The sequence below is a fragment of the Callithrix jacchus genome, chromosome 19 (assembly GCF_049354715.1).
Source record: "Callithrix jacchus isolate 240 chromosome 19, calJac240_pri, whole genome shotgun sequence".
NCBI classification, from domain to species: domain Eukaryota; kingdom Metazoa; phylum Chordata; class Mammalia; order Primates; family Cebidae; genus Callithrix; species Callithrix jacchus.
Window position 1 is genome coordinate 40061035 of NC_133520.1, and position 25993 is coordinate 40087027.

General features: G+C 39.0%; 1 protein-coding gene across 14 annotated transcripts in view; it reads left to right on the forward strand.

The window, feature by feature from the left end:
• The window catches only part of SMYD3 (SET and MYND domain containing 3), an 839170-nt gene that overhangs the window by 359505 nt on the left and 453672 nt on the right, over positions 1-25993 (forward strand). The window lies entirely within an intron of this gene.

Genomic DNA, 25993 nt, shown 5'->3' on the forward strand with positions numbered 1-25993 from the left:
GCTCTACTGAGGTCAGACTCGCATGTCAGTTACGTGCTCTCCCGAGGTCAGACTCGCATGTCAGTTACGTGCTCTCCCGAGGTCAGACTCGCATGTCAGTTACGTGCTCTCCTGAGGTCAGACTCGCATGTCAGTTATGTGCTCTACTGAGGTCAGACACATGTCAGTTATGTGCTCTACTGAGGTCAGACTCGCATGTCAGTTATGTGCTCTACTGAGGTCAGACACATGTCAGTTATGTGCTCTACTGGGGTCAGACTCGCATGTCAGTTACATGCTCTCCCGAGGTCAGACTCGCATGTCAGTTACGTGCTCTACTGAGGTCAGACTCGCATGTCAGTTATGTGCTCTCCCGAGGTCAGACTCGCATGTCAGTTACATGCTCTCCCATGCTCTCCCGAGGTCAGACACATGTCAGTTACGTGCTCTCCCGAGGTCAGACTCGCATGTCAGTTACGTGCTCTCCCGAGGTCAGACTCGCATGTCAGTTACGTGCTCTACTGAGGTCAGACACATGTCAGTTATGTGCTCTCCCGAGGTCAGACACATGTCAGTTACGTGCTCTCCCGAGGTCAGACACATGTCAGTTATGTGCTCTCCCGAGGTCAGACTCGCATGTCAGTTACGTGCTCTCCCGAGGTCAGACACATGTCAGTTATGTGCTCTCCCGAGGTCAGACACATGTCAGTTACGTGCTCTACTGAGGTCAGACTCGCATGTCAGTTACGTGCTCTCCCGAGGTCAGACACATGTCAGTTATGTGCTCTCCCGAGGTCAGACACATGTCAGTTACGTGCTCTACTGAGGTCAGACTCGCATGTCAGTTACGTGCTCTCCCGAGGTCAGATGCATGTCAGTTACGTGCTCTCCCGAGGTCAGACACATGTCAGTTACGTGCTCTACTGAGGTCAGGCTCGCATGTCAGTTATGTGCTCTCCCGAGGTCAGACACATGTCAGTTATGTGCTCCCCGAGGTCAGACACATGTCAGTTACGTGCTCTACTGAGGTCAGACTCGCATGTCAGTTACGTGCTCTCCTGAGGTCAGACACATGTCAGTTACGTGCTCTACTGAGGTCAGACTCGCATGTCAGTTATGTGCTCTCCTGAGGTCAGATGCATGCCGGTTATGTGCTCTGTGGAGATCAAGCCATAAGCATTTTCTTTTTGGTTCGTTTACAGTTCTGTAGCTTGATTCTTTGATATACAAATGTCCTGGGTTGTTGGAAATCCGTAGAAATTTTAGTCTTAGGAGAAGGTCAAAGGGGAAGATAACATAAGCTGTTTTATTACATGGATTCTTCTAAAAGGTTACCGGTTTATTCACTTCCCTGTTCTTCCTGCATGGTACACCTTTAAGCTGGTGTATTTTCCTTATCAGAGAACATGACATGCTTTCTTGTCTTGCCCTTTACCTGTTTCTCCCAGACAGGTAAGCTCTCTGAGGCCAGGTATACCCTCTATTTTCTTGAGATCATATCCTCAACAATTGGTACTTTTTGATCAGCATGTAAATACTCAATAACTGTATATTAGAAAATAATGACTGAGCCTGGTTTAAAGGTGATTTAAAAGCATAAGGGTTGAATATGAGTTTTGAAGTCAGACAGACCTGGAATAAAATTCCTCCCTCCTTAATATCAGTGAGACACTTTGACCTTTCTAAGTCTCACTTCCTCATTTATATTGGATCTGACCTTGGATTGTCACTAGTTCAATACTAACTACTAACATATACTGGCCACTTAGTTTGTGCCAGGCGTGCTGCTCAGCAGTCTACATGGATTGTTTCATTTAACCTTTGTGATATCTGTCAGGTGAATGCTGCTTTTGTCAGATCAGAAAGTCAGTTTAAGCAGCTGGTGCTACTTACTGGATGTTCCACAGCTAGAAAGTGGACTGAGTTCACACTAGGTCACCTGATTCCCAAGCCTGTGCTCTTAAGATCTCAGGTTCCTTGAAGGCAGGAACTTTTGGTGAGTATATAGCAGCTAATTGATAATCAAAACAAGTGAAATATAAGAACAGCACTTTAAAACTTGTCTGTAATCCACTGAAGCTCAGATGCCTATATTGCCTTTTAATTGTCTAAGCACTCGCACAAAATTATCTAATATCCCAACAGTTCAGTACTATTAGCCAAATTTAATATGTCATAATCAGGAGAATAAAAGCTGCTGTTTGCTGAGCTAATCACTGCCAACACTACATACGTTATAACTAATATTCCTGACAGGCTTTTGAGTTAGGCGTTATATTGCTTTCATTTTGCAAATAAGAACCAGAAGCTCAGAGATGTTTCTGAACTGGATCAAGGTCACATTGTAGCTCAGATTAAAATTTGGATTTGAGCCAGGCATGGTATAGTCTCAGCCACTCGGGAGGCTGAAGCAGAAGGATCACATGTGCCCAGGGGTTCAAGGTTGTAGTTTACTATGTAGTTTACTGTGAATAGCCACTGTACTCCAGCCTGAGCAGCATAGTGAGACCCTGTCTAAAGAAAAAAGAAAGAAAAACTCAGACCTGATTTTCAAGCCTGTGCTCTTTCCACTATAGGCAACATTAGGATGCTTCTGTGAGGTGGTGGGGAAGTTGACTTTCTGGAAGTTTTGTGCTATCCAGATCCAGGAAACCTGAGACGTGCTTCCTGAATTAGCTATGTTATATACATTGCAGAGTAAATTCTGTGGCCCTAATCTTCTGTGAAGTGGGAACACGGTGACTGTGTCCAAATGTTTTTTATCGCTCCATAAAAGCAGTTTTCCCAAGGTCTTGTTTATGAACATTATTAGTTATGCAAAATGGGACTTTATGGATAGATCGTGAAATGATTCCAATTAAAAGAAGTGGGTAGATTGCCAGTCAGTGTCAGCTAATTAAATTATGATATGCTCCTGTCATTAACAAGGACTCTGACTGGAGGAAAAATTTTTAAAAAGCAAATTTCTGAAGTTTGTTGACAGGGAGGGTATATTACTTTGCCCATTCTCATATAAATAGAAGAATAAAAGAGGAGCTTCCCATTTTGTATTAGAAATAGGACAATCTGTTATTACTTTATTCTAGGGTATAATTAATCAAATTCAGCTGCAGTATTTTAGATGTTATGGTGAAATGGAGTTTCATTAAAAATCGTAGTTTAATAATAATGGATCAGTCATACTTACATTATTGCAAACATAAAAATGAGCTTCAAATACCAAAACCACATTCAATAAATTTAGTTGAGAAGGGGCTGTGTTAGAGTTTTTAGGCTGATTTCCTCTCAGTTTGCCATGAAGAGGAGAAGACATTAGTACCCAGGCTTGCACTGAAGAGTACCAGGGACATGGCAATGGCAGCATCTCCATCTTTAGTAAGACTCTGGCGGGTATATCCAACAGCTCTCGTCAGCTCGACAGGGAGGCTGTTGATCGAGGCAAAGAGAGCCTTGCTAGGCTGCTTGTAAGTACAGTCAGGGAATGGAAAACAAAATCTCCAGCTAAAGTTACAAATCTTCACAGGCTCTTCAGAAGCAGTTTGTTAACCATGCTGCTTTTCTGTGAGGAAAAAGAAAATGACAGGAAAGCACAAGGCTTTGGGAAAGTTAACTTTTTCTGCATTAAATCAAATGTTCAATATCTTGATCTAATGCCCTTCTTTGGGGTCATGTAGTGGACCATTCTTCTAGACATGTAGATGAATGGTGTTGACTTAACAGATGGGAGGATCCAGAAGCATAGAGGCTGGGAGAATGTCTTATGCGGTCCCAAGCATCAATAAGCAGAATCTAGAATTTAGACCTTACTAATTTGACATTTATGATGATTCATATAGTGCTGCTTTGATTGATATTTGATTGATTGGAGACAGGTCCTTGTTCTGTTGCCCAGCCTGGAGTATAGTAGCACAATCATGGATCACTGCAGCCTTGACCTCCTGGCCTCAAGTGATCCTCCAACCTCAACCTCCCAAGTAGCTGGGACCATAGCCACATGCCTCTATACCTGGCTGATTTTTTGTATTTTTAGTAGAGGTGGGGTTTTGCCCCATTGCCCAGGCTGGTCTTGAACAAGCTATCTGCCTGCCTTGGCCTCCCAAAGTGCTGGGATTATAGGTGTGAGCCACCATGCCTGTCCTGCTTTCACTCTTTTTCTTTCAAAATGTGTTATGGAGAGAACTGACTAGAATCCTATTGTATGCCTGAGACTGCAAGGAAACTGTTTATTTAAACTTAAGAAGAAAGACACTTATTTTAAAGCCTTTGGGAAGATGTATTTCATGCAGTAATGCATGATTCACAAAGAGTCTCTATCCTTTAAACAGGTTCCAAGACCCTCTACACTGTTAGGCTAATTGGAGGATGTGTGTGTGTGAATTAAATATATGACAACTGTATTCCCATTAAAAAGGATAATGTAATCCAGACTAGCTTGTTTGCCTGTTAACCCACATTAGTGAGATTTTGTTGTCCATATTGGTAGCAATTATTTCTTACCATTCCATGTGGGTCTTATACACTTAAGAGAGGCTGGTTGCACAGCCAAATGTGCACAGAAATTCCTACCCTCACATTTATGTCCATGAAGAAGCTGCCAAAGGTTGGAACTAAGATCACCAAGCCCTTCTTGTCTTCACACTAAACATTTCTCATAATGTTCTGGCCAATTTGTGTTTGTAGATGTCCAGAAAAGAGCAACATACTTAAAAGAACTCTCTACTGAAAGTATAGTATTCCCCTGCTTATCTGAGGTTTCACTCTGTGCTTTTAGTTACCTGTGGTAAACTACAGTCTAAAAATATTAAATGTAAAATTCCAGAAATAAACAGTTCATCAGTTTATAGTTGTGCACTGTTCTGAGAAGCATGATGGAATCTCATACCACCTGGGAGGTGAATTGTTCTTTTATCCAGCGTATCCATGTGTATCCAGTATGTACCCATTAGTCACTTAGCAGTCGTCTCAGTTATCAGATAGTGCTTGTGTTCGGGTAACTGGTAGTTGATGTAATAATGGCCCCAAAGTGCAAGAATAGTGCTGTCAATTTGGATATGCCAAAGAGAAGCTGTGAAGTGCTTCCTTAAGTGAAAGGGTGAAAGTTCCCGACTTAATAAGGAGAGAAGAAAAATCTTATGCTAAGATTGCTAAGATCTGCAGTAAGAAAGAATCTGTGAAATTGTGAATAGTATATTATTATAATTGTTTTATCATTAGTTATTTTTGTTAATATCTGTGCCTAATTTATAAATTCAACTTTATCATAGGTATCTACATATAAGAAAAAGCATACTGTTTAGAGGGTTCAGTATTATCTGTGATTTCAGGCACTGGGGCCTTCAAAAGTATCCTCTAAGGATGGGGGGACTACTGAATTGAGAAAAAGACCTATCCTTCTGGTACTAAAGGAAAGAAAAAAGATGGCGGCATACTTATGTTCGAGCTGCTGATGCCTGCTCATTAGTGACTACTATCTTTTGAGCAGTTCTTTTTCCTTAAAGGTAATTTCTTAAAAGAGAGAGTAAGGAAGAGGAAAACTTTGAAAAAGAGAAAGAATAAACCTAAGTATAATTTTTCTTCTTTATAGGAAACTTAACTTTGTCTCAAGAAAAGTCTTTTTCATTGCTTCCACCTCCGCTCTGCTTCCACTGAACATAGAACTCAGTCACCAGGGTTTAAACACGAACTGCTGTATTCCAGGAGATGTATTCACTGAATGGAAATCTTGAATGTTTTTACATTGGTTTATGAATTCTGGACTGTTTAATAAATTTAAATGAAGATTTGTTAAAAATGTGTTTACATTGTCATGTTACTCAATTACTTCAGAATTCTGAGTACATTCAGAGGGGCTGTGATTCTGTAAAGGAGTTACCACAGTTTCTAGCACACCATGTATGTTTGACAAACGTTATGGTGCTGTTGCTTTTGTTAGCTCCCTTCGCTGTGAAGGAGAGAACTGAGGACAGTAAAATGAAACTAACTAATTGTAGGAATGTACCACTCTGTCAAGGTGTGCTTAAGAAATTAAAATTCCTTTGAATATCAGCACAAACAATAAAACTTGAGAAATAATTGGTTTTTTTTTGTTTGCCATTAGATTTTTGGGTAGCTGTATCTTGTCACCCTGGTAAACATTTGCTCATATCATATGGAATTCAAATCTGCTAGATCTTTTGCAGAGTTTCCAATTATGTTGTGTGAATATTGACAGCTGAGTACCGTATGGTTTGCTAGAGAGGGTTGATTTCCAAGCCAGATACTTTTAGGTTCAAGTGACTGCTCCCTTATGTATTAGCTACATGTGACCCTAAGACATTTAGCGTCCTGTGAACCTTTCTGAGAATTGTTCTGAGTTTTCCTGACAGTCATCAGCTTCAAGAAGAGCATAGCAGTTGAATGGATGACCTGAATGAAGCCTGCCCAGCTGGGTAGCCCCTGACAGTACCTCTACTGTCGTAAGTTATATAAGACACTAAGTATTGATCATAAAGATGGTCCTGAATTACCAAGGAAGATACATTCCACTCTGCTAAGATCATGAGGTGCATTTAAAACGCATTTCCTTCCGACTGTGCTCGGTGGCTCAATTCTATGATTCCAGCAACTCAGGAGGCTCAGAGGGGAGGATAGCTTAAGGCCAGGAGTTCAAAACCAGCCTGGGAAACATAGTGAGACCTCATCTCTAACATGGGGTGGTGGCATGTGCTTGTCGTCCCAACTACTTAGGAGGCTGAGGCAGGAGGATCACTTTAGCATAAGAGTTTGAGGCTACAGTAAGCTGTGATTGCACCACTGCACTTCAGCCTGGGTGACAGAGTGAGACCTCCATCTCTAAAAAAAAATAAATAAATAGCATTTCTTTCCAAATGGGTGGGATAAACTTCTTGATGCTTTAAACTTTAATAGGAAAATAATCCACTGTGGAGCAGTTCATTCAGCGCAGATGGTGGATACAAGAAGTATCACTGTTATCACTTCTCAGTTCTCTGTTGCACACTTGCAGTAACTGCTGGTGGTACTAATACTACTGGTACTGGGCTGGGCGCAGTGGCTCGAGCCTGTAATCCCAGCACTTTGGGAGGCCAAGGCGGGTGGATCACGAGATCAAGAGATCGAGACCATCCTGGTCATCATGGTGAAACCCCATCTAATTAGCTGGGCATGGTGGCACGTGCCTGTAATCCCAGCTACTCAGGAGGCTGAGGCAGGAGAATTGCCTGAACCCAGGAGGCGGAGGTTGCGGTGAGCCGAGATCACGCCATTGCACTCCAGCCTGGGTAACAAGAGCGAAACTCTGTCTCAAAAAAAAAAAAACTACTACCGGTACTGGTACTAATAATAAAGCTAACATTTGTTAGGCTTACATTGTTTGCTAGGAAACAGAAGTCTTTTATTTTTTATTAGTCCCAAAGAATACTTGTACAAGATGAATACCATTAATAATTTTCTAGAGGTGGAAATAAGCTTAGAGAAAAGTTTCTGGCCAAAATAATACACACCCAAAGCAGTGGAGCTAGAATTTGACGTGAAAGGTCCTGATCTCCAGAACCAGTTTTTTTTCCTCTTTACTGAGCATTTCAGCAAAAATCTGGCACTCATACCTCATTGGCCATTAGTGGCAAGTCTTCTCATTTTGTATATATGTTCATTCTTCATTCATCCTCTTTGAAAGAGATCTTGGCTTTAGATAATGTTCTTATGTAATTAAAGAACCATTTGTCCATTCTTACGTTTTGTCTTCCATCAAGCAATACACGATGAAAAGAATATCTTAATGAAAGAAAGAGCTACGTCATTGAACAGTGAAATAGAGGTAATTCATATCTTTGTGAGGATTGTCTATGACGTATTTAAAAGCTTAGATCAGCTACTCTTTATTTTCCAGCAGGATTATTTGCTGTCTTCTCAGAGTATGATGAAATATTCAATTCTTTTAACATTAGCTTGAACAAAGCAAAATTGGAGAAATAAGCTTATCATTGAGGTCTTCTATAACCTACCATTGTTAACCATCTCATATTTTCTGTGTAATATTAGCACATATCAACAACTTTTAATTTAAAATCCTAGATATGTAATTATAAAATCAGAATTTATCATTTTTGTTAAAGAAATGTGTTTCAAACTCAGGTATCTTAATGCTTATGGCACACAGTTTGTTTTGCTATGAATTGATGAAGGGAATTACTAGAAAACGAGCAAAGGAGTGTGGAGTTCTCCAGATTCATTTCCTGGAAAATAGGGAATTGATTGAGAAATGAAAGTGTGTTATAAAGCACTTATAAAAACCACTTGAAAAGAATCATTAAATATTAGCCAATATGATTAAATTAGGAATGTTTTAGGTCGAACAAAGCAAACTAAGTTTTAATTCTGTTTTTCTTTGTGATCTTGAGAAAAATCTGTGTATTGAAACACTCATGTTCCCCTCCTATTTTCCTTAGATATATTTTATAAACATTTTTTGGTCCATTGAGAAAACCCCTTTGTAACAGAAGGTTAAAAGTTGAATTTAGGTCTTTGGTCTATGAACAATGTTTCTTGGGAAACTTAATCAGATATTCATATAACACCCGGTCAGTCCCCTGAACCTGCTGTGAGTTTCGTCATGACTCCTTACTGATTAGACCATATTCTTTTTGCTGCTAATGACTTATTTATGGAGGATCCTTTGAGTGTATTCAGGCATTGTGAAATAACAAGATAAAAACCCCTTCCTCTGTATAGCCCAGGCTGGGGGTTTGGTGGCTGGGCAGCTGTTGTGACTGATTGTGAAGACCATGTCCCTGTTGTCTCAGCTGTCCTGTGGCCTCACAAAGTCTTTAGCTGCTGAGAGAAGATACAAAAGGGATTAGATTGTGTCTAGCAAACTTCACAGACCTGAGCACTTTAGAAAATATTTTGCATGTGATTTGTCTATAGGAAGAAGTTCAAAGAAATTTCGGTACCAAGTATTTAAACTTTTTAAAAAATGTTAAAAAAAATTTTAAAAATAGTTTATAGGAAGAGGTAAACTGACCAAAATGCAGTCAGGGTTTTTATTTTTATTTTTTCTAGTTTGGGCTTTATGTATTTATTTTTTAATCTTAGAAGCTTAGTATTATGAAAACAATTATTTTCATATAAGTATCTTTCATAGGTAGTGAGTGAATATGTATGAAGCGGTTGTATTGGTTCTCACAGTGCAGCACTTGCAGTGGAGCGAGGATGGGACAGATGAGGATCGTGTACAGCATCAGTGCTGTTTATAAATTGAGTCTCTTTGCCATATTCACAGAATGAGGAAAATGAGTAGGACATACATATTATACTTTTGTTCAGCTGATTTAATTATCTTAAGGAACATATTTTTATAATTAAAGGTATTTTACATTTTTAACAGAAGTAAGAAAAAAAAAGCATGTGTATGTGTAATGGCAGATGACATATAAAGCCTAAATGAGATTTCTTCTAAAATTCAGGGTAACAATCTCTGAGAGGAATTTGGAGATTTGCCTTTTTTAAAATGTGCTGCCAAATACCAAAGAGCCATTCCAAAATTCAGTAGTAGAATGATATAAAACATGTAATGGAAATACCTTCTTAGGTGACTTTAAAATGGAAAAGGAAAATCAGCTAAGCCTATAACCCGCTGCTACTTCCACCTAGGGACTTGCAGGGAAATACCTGTGCATTGTTAGAACTTGTTTCACCCAGTGGCTTGGTGGAGAAGATCGATCATGATCCAAGGCTGCGGTGCTGAATTGGGTTATTAGTTGTGCACCATCTACTTTACCATCTTTTGATTTGGCCACTATATTTAGGTTGTTACGGTATCCAAAGGGGAGAAAACAACTTAAATTTTTGCAATTGGGAAACCAAGTGATACTTTAAAAAACTTAACGAACCTTGAAAATTGCTACTCACCATGCGAGAGTAAAAATGCCACGTCAGGTAGGCAGCAAAGAAAATGGTATTCTATGGTATTCCTGAATTCTGACAGTATTTCTTTGGAGATAATCATGTATCTTTTACTGAGAGTCTGCTTTGTACAAATGTCCTTATATGCACTTTGGGGAGATGTATATAGGAGAAATTCATATTAGGGTTAAAACATGTTAATTCCATGGATTCAGGGGAGGAGAAATGCGGAGTGACTGCTAATAGGTCCAGAGTTTCCTTATGGAGTGATAGAATGTTCTGGAATTACATAGTGGTGATGATTGTACAATTTTGCAAATATTTGAAACACAACTGAATTATATATTTAAAAGCATGAATATTACAGTTTGTGAGTTATATATCAATTTTTTAAAACCCAAATCCAAAATTCCAGTATATGTATAATCAAAAAAAAAACAACAACCCAGCGGCTTAGCTAGTAGTTCTGGTACCTGTTGTCAAACTTCTGTTTCTTATATTTTGCCTGTTGTTCTCTGAGTGATCTTCCTCAGTGACTTATTTCATAGAAGTAAAAACTAACAGTGAACTCTCATTGCTTTTAGTTAGGTTGGTGCATACAGTTGGGCAGACTGTGCTCTGCAGAAGTCTAAGAAATGTCTTTCTCATCCTGCTTTTTAGGATGAATTCAGACTCATTACCTGACATTTAGGACTGTCTGCATCTTAGTTCCAGCCTACCATTCAGCAGCTTCATTCATTTGTATGCTTACTCACTCACTCATTTATTCATTAATTTTATCTTCATGTTCATTGATTCCTTTGTTGGCTCATTCATTCATTTACTCACTCATTAACTCATTTAACTGATTCCTTATCCTAAAATTGCCCACTGTTCATTATGTTCTCTCTACCCAGTCTGCAGGGCCCATGTCAGCCTTCTTCCCAACTTCTTCTTCTAACTCCTAGATATATTCTCAAGGCTCCACTTATATCCTGCATTTTTTGCACCTTTCTTTTTTTATTGTGTGTATGTGTGTGTCTATATAGATTTTTTTTTATTGCATTTTAGGTTTTGGGGTACATGTGCAGAACATGCACGATCGTTGCATAGGTACACACGTGGCAGTGTGTTTTGCTGCCTTCCCTCCCTTTACCCACATTTGGCATTTCTCCCCATGCTATCCCTCCCCAGCTCCGCCCCTGCCGCTGTCCCTCCCCTATTCCCCACAATAGACCCCAGTGTAGTGCTCCCTTCCCTGTGTCCATGTGTTCTCATTGTTCATCACCTGCCTATGAGTGAGAATATGCGGTATTTCATTTTCTGTTCTTGTGTCAGTTTGCTGAGAATGATGTTCTCCAGATTCATCCATGTCCCTACAAAGGACATGAACTCATCATTTTTTATTGCTGCATAATATTCCATGGTGTATATGTGCCACATTTTCCCAGTCCAGTCTATCATCGATGGGCATTTGGGTTGGTTCCAGGTCTTTGCTATTGTAAACAGTGCTGCAATGAACTTCGTGTGCATGTGTCCTTATAGTAGAACGATTTATAGTCCTTTGGATATATACCCAGTAATGGGATTGCTGGGTCAAATGGAATTTCTATTTCTAGGTCCTTGAGGAATCGCCACACTGTCTTCCACAATGGTTGAACTAATTTACACTCCCACCAGCAGTGTAAAATTGTTCCTATTTCTCCACATTCTCTCCAGCATCTCTTGTCTCCAGATTTTTTAATGATCGCCATTCTAACTGGCATGAGATGGTATCTCAATGTGGTTTTGATTTGCATCTCTCTGATGACCAGTGACAATGAGCATTTTTTCATATGATTGTTGGCCTCATATATGTCTTCTTTTGTAAAGTGTCTGTTCATATCCTTTGCCCATTTTTTAATGAGCTTGTTGGTTTTTTTCTTGTAAATCTGTTTGAGTTCTTTGTAAATTCTGGATATCAGCCCTTTGTCAGATGGGTAAACTGCAAAAATTTTTTCCCGTTCTGTTGGTTGCTGATTCACTCTAGTGACTGTTTCTTTTGCTGTGCAGAAGCTGTGGAGTTTGATTAGGTCCCATTTGTCTATTTTGGCTTTTGTTGCCAATGCTTTTGGTGTTTTGGTCATGAAGTCCTTGCCTGCTCCTATGTCCTGAATGGTTTTGCCTAGATTTTCTTCTAGGATTTTTATGGTGCCAGGTCTTGTGTTTAAGTATTTAATCTCTCTGGAGTTATTTTTAGTGTAAGGTGTCAGGAAGGGGTCCAGTTTCTGCTTTCTGCACATGGCTAGCCAGTTTTCCTAACACCATTTATTAAACAGGGAATCCTTTCCCCATTGCTCGTTTTTGTCAGGTTTATCAAAGATTGTATGGTTGTAGATATGTTGTGTTGCCTCTGAGGCCTCTGTTCTGTTCCATTGGTCTATATCTCTGTTTTGGTATCAGTACCATGCTGTTTTGATTACCATAGCCTTGTAGTATAGTTTGAAGTCCGGTAGTGTGATGCCTCCTGCTGTGTTCTTTTTGCTTAGAATTGACTTGAATATGTGGGCTCTCTTTTGGTTCCATATGAAGTTCCAGGTGGTTTTTTCCAGTTCTGTGAAGAAAGTCAATGGTAGCTTGATGGGGATAGCATTGAGTCTGTAAATTACTTTGGGCAGTATGGCCATTTTCACGATATTGATTCTTCCTAACCATGAACATGGAACATTTCTCCATCTGTTTGTGTCCTCTCTTATTTCATTGAGCAGTGGCTTGTAGTTCTCCTTGAAGAGGTCTCTTACGTTCCTTGTGAGTTGTATTCCTAGGTATTATATTCTTTTTGTAGCAATTGTGAATGGCAGTTAGTTCTTGATTTGGCTCTCTTTAAGTCTGTTATTGGTATAGAGGAATGCTTGTGATTTTTGCACATTGATTTTATATCCTGAGGCTTTGCTGAAGTTGCTTATCAGTTTCAGGAGTTTTTGGGCTGAGACGATGGGGTCTTCTAGATACACTATCATGTCATCTGCAAATAGAGACAATTTGGCTTCCACCTTTCCTATTTGAATACCCTTTATTTCTTTCTTTTTTTTTTTTTTTGAGACAGTGTTTCGCTCTTGTTACCCAGGCTGGAGTGCAATGGCGCGATCTCGGCTCACCGCAACCTCCGCCTCCTAGGTTCAGCAAATTCTCCTGCCTCAGCCTCCCGAGTAGCTGGGATTACAGGCACGCGCCACCGTGCCCAGCTAATTTTTCATATTTTTAGTAGAGACGGGGTTTCACCATGTTGACCAGGATGGTCTCGATCTGTTGACCTCGTGATCCACCCGCCTCGGCCTCCCAAAGTGCTGGGATTACAGGCTTGAGCCACCGCGCCCGGCCGAATACCCTTTATTTCTTTTCCTTGCCTGACTGCTCTGGCTAGAACTTCCAGTACTATACTGAATAGGAGTGGTGAGAGAGGGCATCCTTGTCTAGTGCCCAATTTCAAAGGGAATGCTTCCAGTTTTTGCCCATTCAGTATGATATTGGCTGTTGGTTTGTCATAAATAGCTTTTATTATTTTGAGATACGTTCCATCAATGCCGAGTTTATTGACGGTTTTTAGCATAAAGGGCTGTTGAATTTTGTCAAAGGCCTTCTATGCATTAATGAGATAATCATGTGGTTTTTGTTTTTGGTTCTGTTTATGTGGTGAATTAAGTTTATAGACTTGCGTATGTTGAACTAGCTTTGCATCCCCGGGATGAATCCTACTTGATCATGATGGATAAGCTTTTTGATGTGCTGTTGCAATCGGCTTGCCAGTATTTTATCGAAGATTTTTGCATCTATGTTCATCATGGATATTGGCCTGAAGTTTTGTTTTCTTGTTGAGTCTCTGCCGGGTTTTGGTATCAGGATGATGTTGGTCTCATAAAATGATTTGGGAAGGATTTCCTCTTTTTGGGTTATTTGGAATAGTTTTAGAAGGAATGGTACCAGCTCCTCTTTGTGTGTCTGGTAGAATTCGGCTGTGAATCCATCTGGACCTGGGCTTTTTTTGTGTGGTAGGCTCTTAATTGCTGCCTCGACTTCAGACCTTGTTATTGGTCTGTTCATAATTTTGGCTTCCTCCTGGTTTAGGCTTGGGAGGACACAAGTGTCCAGGAATTTATCCATTTCTTCCAGGTTTACTAGTGTATGTGCGTAGAGTTGTTTGTAATAATCTCTGATGATGGTTTGAATTTCTGTAGAATCTGTGGTGATTTCCCCTTTATCGTTTTTTATTGCATCTATTTGGTTATTCTCTCTTTTCCTTTTTATCAGTCTGGCTAGTGGTCTGTTTATTTTGTTGATCTTTTCAAAAAACCAGCTCCTGGATTTATTGATTTTTTTGAAGTGGTTTTTTTTTTTTGTGTGTGTGTGTGTCTCTATCTCCTTCAGTTCTGCTCTGATCTTAGTTATTTCTTGTCTTCTGCTAGCCTTTGAGTTTTTTCAATCTTGCTCCTCTAGCTCTTTCAATTTTGACGATAGGGTGTCAATTCAGATCTTTCCTTGCTTCTCATATGGGCACTTATTGCTATAAATTTTCCTCTAGACACTGCTTTAAATGTGTCCCAGAGATTCTGGCATGTTGTGTCTTCATTCTTGTTGGTTTCGAAGAACTTCTTTATTTCTGCCTTCATTTCGTTGTTTACCCAGTCAACATTCAAGAGCCAGTTGTTCAGTTTCCATGAAGCCGTGCGGTTCTGAGTTAGTTTCTGAATTCTGAGTTCTAACTTGATTGCACTATGGTCTGAGAGACTGTTTGTTATGATTTCAGTTGTTTTGCATTTGCTGAGGAGTGCTTTACTTCCAATTATGTGGTCAATTTTAGAGTAGGTATGATGTAGTGCTGAGAAGAATGTATATTCTGTGGATTTGGGGTGGAGAGTTCTGTAAATGTCTATCAGGTTTGCTTGTTCCAGGTCTGAGTTCAAGCCCTGGATATCCTTGTTAATTTTCTGTCTGGTTGATCTGTCTAATATTGACAGTAGAGTGTTAAAGTCTCCCACTATTATTGTGTGGGAGTCTAAGTCTCTTTGTAAGTCATTAAAAACTTGCCTTATATATCTGGGTGCTCCTGTATTGGGTCCATATATATTTAGGATTGTTAGCTCTTCTTGTTGTATCGATCCTTTTACCATTATGTAATGTCCTTCTTTGTTTCTTTTGATCTTTGTTGCTTTAAAGTCTATTTTATCGGAGACGAGAATTGCAACTCCTGGTTTTTTTTTTGCTCTTCATTTGCTTGGTAAATCTTCCTCCATCCTTTTATTTTGAGCCTTTGTGTATCCTTGCATGTGAGATGGGTTTCCTGGATACAGCAGACCAATGGATTTTGGCTTTTTATCCAATTTGCCAGTCTGTGTCTTTTGATTGGTGCATTTAGTCCATTTACATTTAGGGTTAATATTGTTATGTGTGAATTTGATACTGCCATTTTGATGCGAGCTGGCTGTTTTGCCCGTTAGTTGATGCAGATTGTTCATTTTGTTGATGCTCTTTAGCATTTGATATGTTTTTGGAATGGCTGATACTGGTTTTTTTTTTTTTCTATGTGTAGTGCCTCTTTCATGAGCTCTTGTAAAGCAGGTCTGGTGGTGACAAAAATCTCTGAGTACTTGCTTGTTGGCAAAGGATTTTATTTTTCCTACACTTATGAAGCTCAGTGTCATTGGATATGACATTCTGGGTTGAAATTTCTTTTCTTTAAGGATGTTGAATATTGGCCTCCACTCTCTTCTGGCTTGTAGGGTTTCTGCCAAGAGATCTGCTGTGAGTCTGACAGGCTTCCCTTTGTGGGTGACCCGACCTTTCTCTCTGGCTGCCGTTAGCATTTTCTCCTTCATTGCAACCCTGGTGAATCTGACGATTATGTGCCTTGGGGTTGCTCTTCTTGCGGAATATCTTGGTGGTGTTCTCTGTATTTCCTGGACTTGAATATTGGCCTGCCTTGCTAGGTTGGGGGAAATTTTCCTGGATAATATATGAAGAGTATTTTCCAGCTTGGATTCATTATCTTCATCACATTCAGGTACACCTATGAAACGTAGGTTAGGTCTCTTCACATAGTCCCACATTTCTTGGAGACTTTGTTCATTCCTTTTTTCACTTTTTTCTCTAATCTTGGCTTCTCGTTTTATTTCATTGAGTTGATCTTCGACCTCTGATATCACTTCTTCTGCTTGGTCAATTCTGCTGTTGAAACTTGTGCATGCTTCGTGAAGTTCTCGTGTTGTGTTTTTCAGCTCCTTCAATTCACTCATATTCCTCTCTAAGTTGTTCATTCTTGTTATCATTTCCTCTTTCAAATCTTTTTTCAAGGTTCTTAGTTTCTTTGCATTGATTTAGCACATGTTCTTTTAGCTCACAGAAGTTTCTCATTACCCACCTTCTGAAGTCTGATTCCATCATTTCATCACACTCGTTCTCCGTCCAGCTTTGTTCCCTTGCTGGTGAGGAGTTTTGGTCCTTTGTAGGAGGCGAGGTGTTCTGGTTTCGGGTGTTTTCCTCCTTTTTGCACTGGTTTCTTCCCATCTCTGTGGATTGATCCACCTGTCTTCTGAGTGGTTGCTGATTTTCAGATTGGGTCTCTGAGTGGACGTCCAGATTGTTGATGATGAAATATTTCTGTTTCTTAGTTTTCCTTCTAACAGTCTGGCCCTACTGCTGTAGGACTGCTGAGGTCCACTCCAGGCCCTGCTTGTCTGGGGAACTCCTATAGCAGCTGCGGAACCATGAGGGTTGCTGCCAGATTCTTCTTCTGCTATCTTTGTCCCTGAATGATGCCCGCCAAATGTCAGTCTCATCAGTCCTTTGTGAGGTGACTCCTTGGATATATGGGGCTCAGGGAGCTGCTTGAGGAGACAGTCTGCTTCATAGGAGCTCTAGTGCTGAGCTGTGAGCCCCGTTGTTCATTCAGGGCTGCTAGGCAGGTATGTTTATGTCTGCTGTAGCAGGACTCATAAAACCCCTTTTTTTTCCCTCAGGTGCTGTGTCCCGGGGAGTTAGGGCTTTATTTATGAGTATCGGTTACACTTTCCTGCCCAGCGAGGAGGCAGTCTAGTCACTGCCTGCCTGTAGTGGCTGTGATGAGCTGCCGTGGGCTCCGCCCTGCTTCTGTGGGCTCTGCTCTGCTGTCGTGGGCTCTGCCCTACTGCCGTGTGTAATTCCCTATAGTCCTGTTCATATGGGTGTGGTTAGAACTGCAGTGGTGATGGTGGCCCGCCTCTGTAGTGGCGGACTCTCTCTGTTGTGGTGGGTTGCCTCGGCAACAGCAGGCTGCGTCACCAATGGCTGAGTACCTCCGTAGGGGTCGCATGTCTGGGTAATGGCGGATGCCCCTCCCACACCGAGCTGCCCTGTCCTGGGTTCAGCTGTGCTTGCCATGAAACTCTCAACCCCGAGCGTTTCCAGTTGCTGTTTTGTTTGTTTTTGTGGGGGTGGGACCTGCTGAGCCTGATCACCTGGCTCCCTGCCTCAGAGCCGCCCCCCCCCCTTTTTTTTTAATTTGAATGGTTGACTCTCTCCCAGGTGTTCCAGTCGCCTGCTGCAAGGGCGCCGGGATCTGTGTGATTTCCCATGCTGCAACCCACTGTGCTGGCTCAAACCACGTTGTTGCCTGGGAATCTCCTGGCCTGGCTTTCTGTTTAAATCCCGTTTAATCAGATGAATGTGCTAATCTGCCTTCCAAAATCTCCAATTGCCAGTTTAACAGGGCAACCAAACCAGTGTATTTTGTACGGAGTGTCGCTGCACTGCAGCCTCGGCCCAAACAGCTGCACCGGCCCAAACTGCACTGGTGGCCCATGGGGCTCTTGCACCTGGGAATCTCCTAGTCTGTGGACAATAAAGATCCGCATGGAAATGCAGCGTGCACTCACCCTCTGCGGATTCACTGGGAGCTGCAATCCTGAGTTGGTCCTACAGCGCCATCTTCGAATCGTGTCTTTTGTACCTTTCTTTTGCCATTGCAGAGTCAATGTGTATCTAAGACTTATTTTAAGAAATGTCAAGGTGATTGATACTGGGATCCCTTTTGTCTCTGCGTCTTAAGCAAATTTATGTTCTTTGCCTAATTATTTCTGGATTTGTTAGCATGGACTTTTCATGATATGACTTAAGGACTGTTACTGGAAGTGATAGTTGTGTGGAATAATTTGACACATGTCCCAAGATGGCTTATTTTTGACCCTCTGTCATTTTAGAGCATACTTAAGCTATGCACATGGGGACAGCTTCCAGAAGTTTACATTTTAGTATTAATTAGGTCATATAGTATTAATAAAAAACATTTCGAATTATCTTTTATTAGCAGGTGCTGTATCTGATGCTCCATATAGAAGCATGAATGAGTCCAGAGTTGCTACTCTAAATCATTTACAGAGGAGTAGTGAGACCTATTAAAAGAGATTTGAAACAAAAGCGTTCAGGTAGATGTCTGAACCATTGTATTCAGCATATTATAACAGAAAAAGAGCCATTTAAAAAGTTTTTATGAATTTTATGCATGTTAGTTTTGAATAATAAATGATTTTCGTGAACTGTAGTATTGATGTAATTCTAAGTCAGAGAAGCTGTTTTGCATTTCCAGCTCTTATTGCCTATTTCAGCACTAACCAAGGTACCAAACAGCAGCCCCTTTAGCATATATGCAATTTTTTTTTTTGAGATTGACTGTGAACATTCTCTTGGGGATATAATTTTTAGGTTGGTGCAATGTGCAAACAAGCACCCTTTAAAAGTAGTTATTTAGCATTTAAGTGTAAATTTAAAATCAGTGATTAAAAGTGGGGGAAGAAAATGTGGTAAATAAATTTTAGTTGCGTATAGGCATAGATGTAAATGGAAAGCTACATGGTTATTTAACCCCTCTAAATGTGAGAGGGTCTTATGTCTCCTGTTCAGAGATGCTGCTTATATTTAAGCAATATACTGGCCATTTGGGAATAAACCAGTGGTTCTTTACTTCTTTTGATTCATAGATTCTTTTGAGAAACTGTGGAAAGCGAAGCACATATATATACAGATACAAAATTTGCATGTTATTTCAAAGGATTCATGGGTCCTGAAGCACATTAGTGGACCTGCTAGGGGCGTATACATAGTATATGTTAATTTATATTATGGAAACCATAGATATATAAATTTTGTGTATAACATTTATAAATTATCTAGATTACTTATTGTATAAGTGATCTAGCTGAATTGAATACATAAATGTTTATTAAAAGGCATTTAATAAGCATACATAAAATGCCTTATATAAAAAGCTCCATTTTAAATTATGTTTAAATGGAGCTTAGGTTGGAGTGTACTTTTGGATTACTATTTCTAAAAGAGAATATTTTCAAGTAAAGGCTATTCCTCCTGAAATGTCAGTCATATGCCAATTCTAGAAGAAAAGGTGGGAAAATAAAAACATTTTCTTAATGTGATACAGCAGGTGACAAAGTGGGCCGACATGCTTATGAAGCTAGGTGTAGGAGATGCACTTTATAAAGAAAAATTAAAATGTCATCTTACCTGGAGGTTCACTAGTCATTTTCCTGGGCTGTCTTTGTGTGTGGAAATACGTTCTTCCAGCCCAAATATAATGCACTTTTAATTAGTTGATCATAACAAGAATACGTTTCTTTTGAAGTGCTTTTAGCTTAAAGATGGCAGTGGTTTAATATGGAGTTTTGAAATGAAATGTTAGGGTAATTTTAATTATATAAATAACAGCTGCAGCAGTGTCATTTGCTGGCTCAGCTGTGGCTATTATTAAAATAGTGAAATGTTTTCAAGCTTTTTTTTTTTGATAGTTGAGTTCCTTGAGCATGTGTGCATTCAGTTCACTCACACATGTATTCTCCCTCTGTTTCCCCTCTTTCTTTTTATAAAATAATGTAAAAGCTTAAATTTCCTTTAGAGGCTGTTTCTCCCGGTGCACTGTAATAAAGCCACAGCCTTCAGTGAACTGTGGTGATATATCTACCATGAAGATAGCTGTGGTGAGGTGAGCGGTTTAACAGTCCCCGTAGGCCCTTCTTTTCCTGTAAAGTCTTAACTAAGGAAAACTAAACTAAAAACTGCTGAAGGAACAATGAGATACTATCATTAGATTTTTAAGTTTAACGGCATTCAGGTCTTTAGAAGACTTATTTACCTTTTCGGATTTTTCATTTAATAAAGTTTGGAGGTTTGTTCTGGGGAACATTCTCATTTTTTCCCTACTTGGTGGAAATTGGACCAGTAGATGTTTTCAGTGACTCGAAGAGCCTGGGAGTAGAATGCTTATGATGTTCTACTTTTCCCTTAGTCATGCCAAGAGTTGATTTAAATGACAAATTTTGGGAAAGTTGTCTTTTCTGCATTAAATCAAATGTTCAGTTGTTCAAATGACTTCTGAGAGTACTTTATACATTCTAGATACTATATGAGTCTCTTGTCAGTTATTTGGTTTGCAAATAGTTTCTCCTAGTGTAATTTGTCTTTTCATCCATTTGTGAAATCTTTTGCAGAGCAAAAGTTTTAATTTTGATGAAGTCTAATTTGTCAGTATTTTTAAAATGGATTGTCATTTTGGGATTCAGTGTCAGAGCTCTTTGCCTGGCCCTGTATCCTAAACATTTTTTTTTTTTTTTAAATCTTGAGACCACTGTCAGAAAACCTAAACATTTTCTCATTATTTCTAGACTGTATTCTGTTTTATTGATTGTCTATCCAGTTGCCAGTATCACACAGTCTTGATCACTGTAGCTATGTAATATCTAGAAAATAGGTAGACTATTATTTTTTATAATTGTTTTAGCTATTCTAGTTTCTAAGTCTTTTAAAATAAATTTTAGAGTAATCTTTACTTTGTGAAAAACTCTTGGTTGGATTTTTATGGTAATTACATTAAATATGTGTATCAGTTTAGGAGAGAATTGATACTTTACTATGTTGAGTCTTCTAGTCCATGAACAGGTTTATCTGTTCAGATCTTCTTTGATTTCTTCATCAGCATTTTGTGGTTTTTGGCAAATAAGTCTGGTACATTTTGTTCAATTTAAAACTGTTTCATTTTTTAAGCAACTATAAATGGTATTGACTTTTTTATTTGCTGTCCATGTGTTCATTGCATACATACTCACACATGATTGATTTGCTATGTTTTTCCTGTGTGCTGCATTTTTGCTGAATTCACTTGTTTTAGGGGTTTCTTTTTCATTTTTGTAGATTACTTGGGATTTCCAGTATACATACTGATGCTATTTGCTAACAGGGAAAATTTCATTTCTTCCTTTCCTGTCTCTATGGCTTTTATTTCTTTTTCTTGCTTATTGTACTGGGTAGAATATCCAATACTGTGCTGAAAAAGACTGGTGAATTCAGACATTCTTGCCATGCTCTAAATTTTAGGTGGAAAGCATTTACTCTTTTATTATTATGTGTAATGTTAACTGTAGGATTTTAAGTAATCATTATCATATTAAAAACAGTTCCCCTCTATTCTTTTTTTTTTTCCTGAGGGCTTTAAAAAAATAACGTGTGGGTGTTAAATTTTGTCAAATAATTTTTTGTGTCAATTGATATGATCATGTGATTTTTTTCTTTATCCTGTTAACACGGTAGCTTCCATTGATTTTTAAAATATTAAATCAGACTTGCATTACTGAAATAAAAATTCCTCTTGGTTATAATGTATAATTCTTTTTATATATTGCTGAATTCTACTGCTAATTCTTTGTTAAGGGTTTTAACATCTACGTACATAGGAATGTTTATTTTTAGTTTTACTTTTGTTTATTGTCTTTTTTTTTAATTTCAATTTTTAAATTTTCTTTGGTTTTGATATTTGGACAGTATTACCTTCAATCAATAAATTGGGAAATGTCTCCTTTTTTATTATCAGGAAGGATGGATAGAATTGTTGTTAATTCTACTTTGAATATATCCTAGAATTCTCCAGTGAAACCCTCTGGGCCTGGAGATACCTTTTTGGGGCATTTTAAAAATTGTGAATTTAATTTTGTTAATAGCAATAGAGATATTCAAATGACCTATTTCATATTAGGTACTTGTGGTGGTTTATGTTTTTCAAGGAATTGGTCTGTTTCATGTAAGTTGTTAAATTTACGCATGTAGAGTTGTTTATAGTATTTGATTAATATCCTTTTGATGTTGCAGAGAATGTAAGTTTTTTGTTCCTGATATTGACATTTTTCTCTTATCTGCCTTTGTCAGCCTGTCTTGAGGTTTGTGTTTGTCACCTTTGTACTTTTAAGGTGCCAGCTTTTTGTTTCATTGATTTTCTCTATTGTTTTTCTGTTCTCAATTTCATTGATTTCTGCTGCTGTCTTCATTATTTCCTTTGCCTTGCTTTTATTGTTTTTTTTCACTCTTCTTTTTCTAGTGTTTTGAGGTGTGGTCGTAGATTGTTGATATGAGACTTTTTCTCTTTTAATTTAAGCATTTAGCACTGCCCTCAGTATTTTCCACTATTTTTGATATATTTTCATTTTCATTTATTTTAGTGTATTTTTTGTATCCCTTGAGGCTTCCTCTTTGACCCATGGATTACTCAGAAGTGTGGTGTTCATTTTCTAGGAGTTTGGTGGGTTTGATTTCTTGATTTCTAGTTTGATTTGACTGTGATCAGAGAATATAATTTATATGACTTTAATTATTTTAGGTTTTCTTTTATGGCACAGAGTATCATCTACCTTGGTATATGATTCATGGGCAATTTAAAAGAATATGTATTTTGCTGTTATTAGGTGGATTGTTCTATAAATGATGAGATTTGCTCGTTAACAGTATTGTTGAAGTCTCTAACAGTAATTGTGAATTTATCTATTTTTCTTTTAGTTCTATCAGTTTTACTTAATATATTTTGTAGCATTGTAGTTTGGTGCATCTCTTCTTCATAGATTGATCTGTGTGTAGCGTCCCTCTCTGTCTCCAGTAAGTATCTTTGTTCTGAAGTCTATTTTATCTGATATAGCTATTTCTGCTTTTTTTTTTGGAAACAGGGTCTCACTTTGTCACTCAGACTGGAGAGTACTGACATGATCACAGCTCACTGTAGCCTCAACTTCTTTGGCCCAAGTGATCCTCTCACCTCAGCCTTCCAAGTAGCTGGAACTATAGGAATGCAGCATCATGCTCAGCTAATTAAAAAAGAAAAAAACTTTTGTAGAGACGGAGGCTCACCAGATTGCCCAAGTTGGTCTCAAACTCCTGGCTTCAAGCAACCCTCCTGCTGCAGCTTCCCAAAGGATGAGCCACCATACATGGCTTTGCTTTCTTTTGATTAATATTTTCATAATATCTTTTTCTCATTCTTTTACTTTCAACCTGCCTTTATTATTGTATTTGAAGTGAGTTACTTGTAAACAGCATATCACTGAGCCATGTTTTAAAATCTACTTTCTTGGCCGGGCGCGGTGGCTCAAGCCTGTAATCCCAGCACTTTGGGAGGCCGAGGCGGGTGGATCACAAGGTCAAGAGATCGAGACCATCCTGGTCAACATGGTGAAACCCCGTCTCTACTAAAAGTACAAAAAATTAGCTGGGCATGGTGGTGTGTGCCTGTAATCCCAGCTACTCAGGAGGCTGAGGCAGGAGAATTGCCTGAACCCAGGAGGTGGAGGTTGCGGTGAGCTGAGATCGTGCCATTGCACTCCAGCCTGGGTAACAAGAGTGAAACTCCGTCTCAAAAATAAATAAATAAATAAAATAAAAAATAAAATCTACTTTGTAATCTCTCGTATACACATTTTATTATGGCTGCTTAAAACTCCGTGTCAGATAATTCCAACTCTGATTGATCTCATGTTGGCATCTATTTGAGATTTTCCTGATCCTGGATATAATGAGTGTTCTTTAACTGTATTTTGAATATTTAGAGTATTATATAGTGAGATGCTGGACGTTGTTTAAATCTACTGTTTTAATAGGCTTCCTCTGACTGATGCCATACCAACAGGGGAAAGAGAGAGCCACTTTTGCTATTAGGTAGAGGTAGAAGTCCAGGTTCCCTGCTTGGCTTTTGTTGACTTAGGGATAGGATACCTAGTTAGTGCCGAATGAGGGTAGGAGGTCAGGCTCCTCACTAGGTATATGTTGATATAACTTAGCTGAGAAGGTAAGAAGTGGTTTCTTACTACTGCCCACATGACCTCCACTGATACCATGTGAGAGGTGTGTGGGGGTGTAACTGGTGGGGAGTGGGAAAGTCCAGACTCTCCATGAGGCCTCCTCTGAGCAAGGAGAGCCCCCACATCATTGCTGTGGGATGTGGGTGGAAGTCCAGCTTCCTGACAAGGCCTCAGGAGAGAGGAGGAGGTCTCACTACCCTGCAGGATGAAAGGTCCAGTGCCCTATTGAGCTTTTCTGAGACCACTCCTAATGGGATATCTGGCAAGTGAGGAACTCTAGGCTCCTTATTCAGCCTTTTCTGGTAAGGGTGGAGATGGGGCCATAAATTATTTCTATTTATTTAATTTTAGCAGAGAAACTAGTATCTAATTAAAAGTTTTATCTTTTACTAGGTTGCTCCTCTCCTAGCACTTTGGCTAGAGAAAGCAGGCGATGGCTGGGAGTTGTTTTGTCTTTGCCTATGGACATTCTCAGGTTGCTGGCTGCTTTAGCTACATGTCTGGGGTATATTAGAAAAAAAGAAAACCCAGAGAGCTCACAGCGGATTGTGCTTCAGGATCTGAAGTTCATAGCCAGTTTGCCTTCTGTTCTCCATCTTTCAAAGTTGTCTTTATGTTTGTTTTGTAGATAATGCCCAGGGTTTTTAGTTGTACTTAGTGGGAGAACGAAGGGAAATACTTAGAAGCAGAAATTCTGATTTATTACCCTTATTTTAAATTTAAAGTTTTTAAAAATGGAAAAATTTTAAATTCCAGTGAAATACACATAACATAAAATCTCTTATCTTAAACATTTTTAAATGTACGATTCAAAAGCGTTAAGTACATTTACACTGTTGTGCGATGAATCTGTAGAACTCTGTTCATCTTGCACAACTAAAGCTCTATACTCATTAAACAAGTCACCATTCCCCCTTCCCCTCAGATCCTGGCAACCACTGTTCTGCTTTCTATGGGTTTGATGATTCTAGATACCTCATACAAAGTGAATCATACACTATTTTTCTTTTTGTGACTGGCTTATTTCATTTAGCTTAATAAACTGAAGGTTCATTCATGTTGCAGCATGTGTCAAAATTTCCTGGAACCTGAATAATACTACATTGTACGCCTCACCACTTTTTATAAATCCATTCATCTCTCCGTGAATCCTTGGGTTGCTTCTCTACCTTTTGGCTATTGCAAATGACGCTGCTGTGTACATGAATGTACAGATATCTTTTTTGGACTCTGCTTTCAGTTTGTTTGGATGTATACCTGTAAATGGGAGTACTACATAATACGGTAATTATTTTTAGTTTTTTTTTCTTTTTTGAAGAAATGCCATACTGTTTTTTATAGTTTTTGTAGCACCTTGTATATTTCCACCAACAGAACCCAACTGTTTCAGCTTCTCTCCATCCTTGCCACCGTTTCTGCTTCTCTGTTTGTTTGACAGTATCCACCCTAGTGCATGTGAAATAGCACCTCACTGTGGTTTCAGTACGCATTTCCCTAATGACTGATGATCAACATCATTGCATCTGATTGCTGGCAATTAGTAATTCTTCTTTGAAGAAGTATCTGAGTCCTTTGCCCACTTTAAAAATTGGGCTTTTCCTTTTTTGTTGTTGAGTTGTGGAGTTATCCATATATCCTGGATATTATACCCTGACCAGATAAATGATTTGCAGGTATTTTCTCCCATTCCGTGAATTCCTTCTTCACAATGTTGATGGTATTCTTGGATACGTGGATGTTTTAATTTGATGTAGCCCACTTTATCTCCTTTTACTTTTGTTGCCTGTGTTTTGTAGCATACCTGAGTGATCATTGCCCAAGCCAATGCCATGAAGCCTTCCTTTACGTTTTCTCCTGAGAGTTCTATAGTTTTAGGTCTTTTGTTTAGGTGTTTTCATTGTTGTATATGGTATAAGATAAGCATCCAACTTCATTATTTTGCATTTAGATATCCAGTTTTAACACCACCATTTGTTAAAAGATTGTCCTTTCCTCCATTGAAA